Source organism: Hyalella azteca, unplaced genomic scaffold (genome assembly GCF_000764305.2).
Source record: "Hyalella azteca isolate HAZT.00-mixed unplaced genomic scaffold, Hazt_2.0.2 contig2298, whole genome shotgun sequence".
NCBI classification, from domain to species: Eukaryota; Metazoa; Arthropoda; class Malacostraca; order Amphipoda; family Hyalellidae; genus Hyalella; species Hyalella azteca.
This window is the reverse complement of record NW_025932579.1, coordinates 26,767-35,588: the sequence shown is the minus strand read 5'-3', so window position 1 is coordinate 35,588 and position 8,822 is coordinate 26,767. Positions and strand designations below refer to the sequence as shown.

The following is an 8,822-nucleotide window of genomic DNA, read 5'->3' as shown; positions in this document are numbered from 1 at the left end:
AGCCACGAGTGGCCATGTGCAATCGTACCTTAAAATAACAACAGTATCACAGATAAAAAATCTAAACGGTAATTAAGTAATCTTACGTCGTGAATTAAATACAAGGTTTGGGCGTTGATTAGGCTATGTCGGCCTGTCATAGACACCTAATCACCCGGCAACCTTGCCGATTCCGATGAGAATTTTTACAACCAGTTGCGGCCTTCGAACCAGCACCTCGCTGTTATTTTTGTGACCTTAACCACACGACTACCCACTTAACCACATGGGCCACTCATAAGAAAATTACAACCAAAAATGAACAATTTAAACGGGGATATGAATTCTCGTTTGAAGTAAGCTCAAATGCCAAAACTTTTCTCGAAGATGCTTCTGTAGAGAAAACCCAAATTCCTTCATGACACGCGTGAGGCGAGTGTAAAGAGGCGTTTGGAAACCAGCGTACAACTATCTTCACAACCGAATGATTAAAGCTGCACGAATATACGAGCTCAGTAAGTCTGAACTCAATATTAGGATTGATCAGAATATGCTATCACAGGATAAAAAAAGCAAATTAATTCTAATCATGCAACTTATCTTACGACATTCAAATAATTTACATATTGACGCGGTAATTTTCATTCATATTATTTCTTAAAAGGTCGTTTTTCTTGGCAAGTATATGGCTAAAGACTTGAGTTGTGTCACATAACAAATCCTTAAGAATTTCTCGACTAACCAACAGCTTTCTTTGCTTTTCTTCTTGGTCATAATTTGTCCAAGAATCTTCTTCATTCTTCAAAGATTGAACAACTGCACTGTGAACGATTGAGTTATTTACTAATTTCCGAGAATAAATTATTTTATTAGCTCGCTCAACCTTATGCTCGTTTGATTTCGGGCGATTTAAAACTTGAAAAACTTGCTTTTGAATTATTGTGGTAGGTATAGGATTTTTAAAGTTAAAGTAAGTATAGCGGTACAATTCTTGATAAGCGATAACCATTTCACTGACTAGATCAAAGAGCAAACGTTTGGTTATTCTCTTGCCGTTAAATAGAAAATAATTATCACAACTTAAGCTATTTTTGTACAGTTCAAAACACCGTGAAAAGGAGTCTCTCCCCTCTATTGACAAGAATTGTTTAATTATATTGCACAGGGACTCTTGAGAAATCCATTTTCTCTGATCGTGAACATAGTCGTTTTCTTTGTTGATCGAATTTCTTAAAGCAGGTACTGCGCTAGAAATTGTCTCGCGGCCCTCGCCTTGTAATTCAGCCCGATAGGCAATCTCTTGTCTGGAAGGGTAAGCTTCATCAAACTTCTCATGCAGCAACGTGCTTGGAGCCGATGAGAAAACAATCTGTAAGATGGCATCATATTTCATGTTGAAAAAAATACGAATAAATGTAAATGCTTTCAATCTTCTGTTTTAAAATAATAGTGGAACCTTCCTGTTCTTGAATAAACTTAAATTTGTACATTTTTAATCATTAGCTGTTTCGCCTTACCAAATTAGTTGAAAATTTTTAAGTATATCTATGTTTGATTATTATGCTTTGATAAATGATAATGACTCTTATCATAATCTTTGTTCAAATAAAGACACAGAATTAGGCATAAAAACGATGATAAATGTCTAAATAATAGGATATTGAATGACATAATTAAGTCACGAGTCACAAATCAAATCAAATGGCAATTTCATTCGATGTAATAACCATCTATTACTCTTAATAATTAGATACAATTTTCAATCCAGGCGTCTGTTTTACATACAAACCTAGTTTAATTTAGATTCAGCTGCTATAATACTTACGGGCGAGTAATTTCCGTACGAATATAAAGTAGTCAAGTTGTAGATGCCAAACGCCTCTTCCAGTTCTGTCAATTTAACAATTTTGCATTTATCAGATTTGGATGTGTCAATTTCAGTCAAGTTGAGAAATGTATCCAACACAGTGGCAATAAAATCATTTTTAGCGCATTTTCTCATTTATGGAAAAAAAGGCTATTGTGTTTGTCCGTTTGTCTGTACATGACCACTTTTTTGTAGACGAGAAAATGCGATCTCTGTCTGACTGTCACTCACTGCAGCAAGTACTGACACATTTTTATTCGTTACTATTCTTACCTATGTAAATTTTTTAGTCCTATAAGTAAACTTGCAACTAAGTATCTTGGAAAACATCATCATACCACATTACCACTATTACCAGCATTATAATACACAAAAAATTGGTTAAATCATTAAAATATAGATTAGATTATGAAATTGAAAAGGACATGATTGCAAAAAAAATCTCTAGTTTGCCAGATAAACATTTGATCACGAGTCAAGACAATCGTGGATATGATTAGTCAATTATCCACTGCAATCATCAGGACTCGGGAGCTTGGAGGCCTGCTGATGTGCTGAAGCTTAAACTTTAATAAAAATTTGTCAGCACTCAGCAGTCAGCAGAAATGCTTGGCCACAACTCAACTGGCAACAGTTGATGAAACAATTAGCTTGAATTTTAATAAATTAAACAGTTAAGATGTTAAATTAAACAATCTTATTCATTAGATCTCCAGCTATATTACTTTACAGTACAGTGTACACTAGCAGAGTAGCAGTAGCAGACTAGGCTAGCAGCTAGCTCACCTTCGCATTATTTTCTGTTCCAAACTGAGGTGGTCAAGTCGCTGCCTCTTCCGTTGAGGTTTCAGCTCCATTTTCAGCTCGGAATCTGAAGTTTCATCTTTAATTATATTCGAGAAGCTGACTGTTCGGTTATCTGTACCATCCTTTATCCCAATTATTATAATATCTTAGGCGGCTTTAATCACTGCCTTTAAGAGTTGCTCCACCGCAAACTTCAAATGAGTTGTACTAGTATTATATAGTTCAACCATGGAATGCAGGATCTTTTTCTGGATGAATTCCGCTTTTTATTTTTTTAATTGCATTAGCCGGAAAAAATTTATGATGGCGCGCTTCTTTACTAAATTTCAAAAAGTAAGAAAAAAAAGTAAAATTTAACTTGTGCGCCGGAACATACAAATTTACTAATAAATGTTGAATAATTGGCCCTTTTTGTCCGCGGACTTAGCCTTTTCAGGCCATCGGGCAACCGTGGTGGGTCGTGCTGCACTTAACGTGTTAATTATTATTCGCTTCGTCACATCCTGTTACGTTGATAAAATTTTACATCAGTGAAGCATGTGTCCCATGCGCTTTTATAGAACAGTCTGCTTGATGAATCAAATTTCCAGACTACAAAGAAGTCATGAACGCTTCTTCATTTGGAGACATTTTGTAGCTGCGATGAAGTCTAACAAAATTGTATACAAAGGATTACTAAAATTTCTATAAATGATTACTGCAATTCCTACTACAATTGCTACTACAATATTGGTTCTTTACGAGTGCATGACTTCCAGGTTATAAAAAAAGGGGTCAGAGCTAAGACAAATAAAATCCTCGAACTTTCATTTCACTTTTACGCACAGATGGAACTGGCGACAGAATTGATGAGAAAAAGAATGACTAGCGAAATATCAAGCAATTTTGTTCTGTTTGACGCTGGTAATTGAACATATTTGGTACAATTTAAGTGCTTATATACAAGCCTGATGATGCTCCCTTTAAACTCTAGAGTATGACCCAAGATCTGATGGTTAACTTTTATACATATAAATAGCAAAAAATTACGTTGTCTATTGCTCACAATTAAATTTCTATTTTGTGAAGAATTTTGCCTTCCACTCTTAATGGATCCCAAAAGGATACCAGCTTGAGAAGCAGGATTTCTATACCACTTCGAATCTGCTCTGACAAGTGCCAGTCTGAATTAACCCGCTTCAATTTTGCGGCTTACGCCAATCAATATGCTGATGTATCAGATTTTATCGCAATATAAGGTTACATGTATAATATTTTTTGAAATAATATAGAAACTGGAACGATGTTTCGATCTAGCCTCTACACTTGGCACCAGCTTATAACCGTCAAAAGACCAGCGGATTGGAGATCAGCCTCAACTGCATGATCAACACGAGAGGTTCTAAATTTGCTGCCTCCAATCGCTGTGCCATCGAGGGACCTTAAGAGTGCACACTACGATATTTGCATGGCAGGTGAATCACCGTAGAGCACTCGTACGACCTCTACTGCACTCCACTGCTAGTTTTAGTTGTTTCCAATTTATTTCAGCTCTTGAACAGTTTACGTGTAAGCACTCGTGTAACTTTCAACATGTACTGTGCTTTCAAATGCGGTTCAGAAACAGATGAACGTCAGATTTACGGCGCATAAGAAACAAACGAAAAATTGTTGGATGTAAGGTTCATTTCGCGCTGTCACTTGCACATCCCTTAATTTTGTGCATATCATCAACTTGCGTACGTGAATGGTCAGTGAGAATAACCGATTCCGATTTCAATATTCATCGAGAAATATTATTGGACCGGACAGTAGAATATAACAAATTCAGACTGAAAGTGAGTTGCTATTTGTCTTTCACTACTACTGATGGAATATAAGAAATAAGAACCACCACGATTCGTTTTCGAAAGATCGTATATTGAATCGATACTTCGGGAATTATTTTCTGGCGAACATTCAAAATCGGGATTTTGCAGCAATGCACACCGGTTACTAAAAATTGAAATATAGACCTGGAAGTTAATATTTTTTGCAGGCTGAGTTCACTTCGCAATCATCGCTGAATTTGAGATCACGGCAATAACTGAACAGGATCAGGCACCATGCAGGTCGTCGGCCGCTGTAGACGTTACCGCTCGTCAGGCTGACGCTGCAAGACTGACTCACCGCCGGTGATTACAAGGTTCAGAGGGGAGGAGGACGGGAGGGTTATCAAGGCAGGGGGTCCAAATAATTTGCCTGCAAGTACAACAATAAACAAATGAGCAGTATCACGGCCATGCCATCGATATTTTCTGTTGATTATTATCGGTCGTTGGAAATTTCAAGTTCTACACGGACCGCCCATTGAAGGGAGAATCGTATTTCCAGGAAAATTTATGAACGTCTGTTTGAATCAAATTATTTCAGTGAAGCGAGTATGTTGCTTTAATTTCAAGCCGAATTATCACAATAGGTTTGCGGCAGTTAAATGCGTTCCCGACATGTGTGTTGTAGCCAAAACTGGATTTATATTCCAGTAACTGCAAGTGGATTGGTCGAAATAACGTTCTAAAACTTTTTTTTAGTTAACATGTTTTTAAGATGGTGAATTGTTTGTTGAGTTTCTATGGTATTATGAATTATTCGATTCAATTTACCCTTTTTTGCTAGGTGAATTTTAGAATGCATCTTATTCTGTATGGAAAGAATACAAATAAGTGTTGTAATAATCAACGCGGATTTTATATATTTGGCGAAAAATTCAGATTTCATTTGAGATTTTACCGTGCATAAAAAATATGAGAAATCGGGAGTGTATCCAAACGAAAATGATAACTTAAGGAGCGTTTATAAATGAGCATTAGTTATTGGAACATCCCAGAGTAAAATTATTCTCAATTAGGAAGTCATTTCGGTTTGAACTGAACTCCTTGAATTGCTACCAGTCTATCTTACTGAGGTATTCTTGAGCAATGCTGCCGTGAGCTCAGATTGTTCTACTAGATTTTATAGCGAGTTACACGTGTTAGCCAGTTTAGGTTTGATGGCCATATATGACGTTCGGTGAGAATCATAAACAGCTGACATCAAAAGCCATTCCTCCAACCGATGCTAAACAAGAAAGCTCATTTTTAGAGAGGGAAACTAATAAATATTTCCCCGAACAGCCATACCGAGACGGCGTCTAGAAGTCGAATAGAAAGTTACCTTATATTGAGATCGTTCACGTCGAATAAAAATTCCCGGCAAGTAGCAAATATTGCAGTTGAAGATTCGTCTGGGGCCGCCTCACCCTCCTAGTACGAATTTTTCGTTAGAATATTTGATTTATTTTAAATATTATGGTTTCAAGCACACGGTCAAAACGTACAATTTTTTCCAGTCAGCGTTGTAAAGATTACAAATTAATACATTATTCAATAAGTATTAAAATGAATTATCTAGATAAACAAGAAAAATTTCCAGTTTGTGACCAGGTGTAGTTAGTTGTGAATAATTCGCTTCGTTCGTCAACATCACTCCTTTATTATCACTCCATCCATCACTTTTATTAATCAATATTTTCTAATACTTCCGTTTTTACCGCACGACTCTCTCTCACAGATAACCCAATTCCGTTATTATGTCCGAAATTTAATGGAGCATTTTCATACTAGGGACCTGACTCATCGCTGAAATTAACCTGTCGTTTGAGTTAGTTTACCCTGACAGATGCAGAGGTGTAAACGTAAGTCGAATCGTTTACCTTCTGCCGACAACTGCAAAGGGGGATTACACATTTTCTGAATAAACACATGCAGGAAGGGACTGATAATTTCCAATGAGTTGTCATAGGGAAGCCGTCCTACTGTCAACACAGCCACCAGCGTTGGTGAGGGAGGTGGCTTGGGGTCACCCACGAGCAACTGTGATTCACCAGCACATGACTCACCGCACATGCAGCATCAAATGCGTGGTGGCTACTTTTGCCAGAACCTGCACTCGAGCGTTGCCGTAACCCGCAGAGCAATCGAGTGTCTTGGCTGTCATAATGCATTTTTTGGTAACATGAGATGACAATAATCCAGCAACACAGAAAGCTAAGTGGGATCGAATCGATAAAATCTTGACTGAGATAAATGTTGTGAAGGCTAAGCTGATAAACGTGAATGATTCTTATCGCTCTTACCTCCCGGCGTTACTTTCTGGCCTAGCAACAAGTAACGCTTTCTTGAAAGCCGCTAACGAAACTCACGCAGATAAACTTAGACGTAGGGGATGTGAAGAGTTGCTGTCACTTGGGTGCTGATCCATCAGAGGAACTGACAGAAATTATGATATTTAATAATAGTAAATAATTGAATTGATGTACCATTTATTTCCTTTACTTTTATTTTTGTATTAGGGACGGTCATGAGTTCGATAAAAAAGTAGCTTTCATCACTAGTAAACTCATGTTGCGCTCTGACGTTAAGGCATAAAAAGTAAGCATGAAATTAAATTGATTTTTTCAACGCTACATTTAGTTCAAATAGTTGAGTTTTTTTACAGTTAAAGCTGCGTATTTTCGAGGCCAGGCCAACAACATACCGGAGCTCCTTGATTGGCCTTTACAAGGCTGCTTTAAACGCCATCCGCCGACACGTGACGTACGGCATGTACGTCACGAACGTCTGTGTGCGGCTTCATAACGAACGTGATTACAAGTTTGTGATGGAAAAACAAGACTCTTACTCTGCACAGCTATCATAAATAATGAGGCCTCATAGTTGTTCAGTATTTCCATTCAGCATTGTTGAATTTAAATGTCAGTACAGATCAATTCTGTTAGTTTGTAGTTACAACAATAACATAGACAGAGCGCCCAGCTACTGGCACACAGGATGGCATGTGTTACTCCGGCCGAGTGTCGGTTACTGTCAAACTCACTTAATCTAACCTGCACCTACATGGTGAGGCTCCATGTGAGCAGAGGTGCATGATTATTAATCAGTTGTCACCGATTAATAGGGCTACAGATGATAAAATGGAAAACGGGCCATTGAGAGACAATTATGAAGGACCTCACCCATGAACATTCAGTAGGTTCACTGAATAAACGCTGCATCAAAAGCATAAATTTGAACGGGTAAAAGAACGGATATTTCTGACTGTTTTTTATTCTCGGTGTATAAGTGAACGAGAAGATTCTTAATTTGTTACTTTACTTTAACAAAGATATCCGTACGCAACATAATAAGAAAACTTTCAGGCCAGGTCATAGCATGTATTCTATGTCATTAGACTCGTCGAAACATCTTCCTAAGCTCACCACCTCGTTATTAGGAAAGTTTTCCAACCTTAATACTGCAAATATATTTTTGACCGTCCGAGATCTACTATTTAAATCACAGTTATATCGACTTATATTCAAATTGCTGTTTCTAATCACTATATAATACAATAATTTTTATATCCTAAATATGAATCCCATTCAAAGTATCTGACGTTCTTTTTATTTAGCCGAAATATTCCTCAAGCTACCCCTTCATTTTAATTGTAGAAGTTATTTTTTATTGTTTCAACTCAGCACTCCCTGCCTATCCGTGTACGGGTGAAAGTATTTGAATTCATATTTTTCAATAATTCTTATTCTATTTAATGCATCGGTTGTAAGCCTCATGTCAATAGTATAACAAATTTTCACGAAAGTGTACATAGAACCCACCAACGCTGTCATGAAGTTTTCCTAAAGTAAACCTTTACTTTTCGAACCATACTACTAACTTATTATATTCAGATGAAAGTATGACATTCTCTTCTGTCTGTATAGCGGGTGACTAAAATTCTTCAACCTTGCGCCGAGAAACGACATTCGACAGTTATACTTCTAAAAAATTTTACATTGATTAGAATGGCATCATTTTGCGCCAACAAGTGGTCTTGCAATCAAATAGGTTGAGACTTGCCCAGACACGTTATGTCAAAGTTTTAGATCAATTGACTTCAGTTGAACGATATCTTATTCAAAGTTCAAAATTTAATAATAATAAAATAATTGATTTAATTTCACTAATTTAACTCAACCTTAAAAATGAGAATTTTTTATCAGCTAATCGAGTTGGACCTTCCTAAGAAGATATGAAAATATAAGCGAAACAGGACCGAATTTTTCCTCATATGAACGTATAAATATGGATGAAAGGTTATGGTTGGGCTTTGTATATGTGGTTTCGAAAACGTTTGC

The 8,822-nt window shown here is 36.9% G+C and overlaps 1 long non-coding RNA gene across 1 annotated transcript; it reads right to left on the bottom strand.

Moving 5' to 3' along the window:
- Positions 1-556: 556 nt before the first annotated feature.
- On the bottom strand, positions 557-1,867 carry LOC125179503. The gene is made up of 2 exons (XR_007157287.1): positions 1,805-1,867; positions 557-1,348 (listed from the first exon to the last, which is right to left on the bottom strand). It is a non-coding gene; the product is annotated as an uncharacterized LOC125179503 (long non-coding RNA).
- Positions 1,868-8,822: the final 6,955 nt, after the last annotated feature.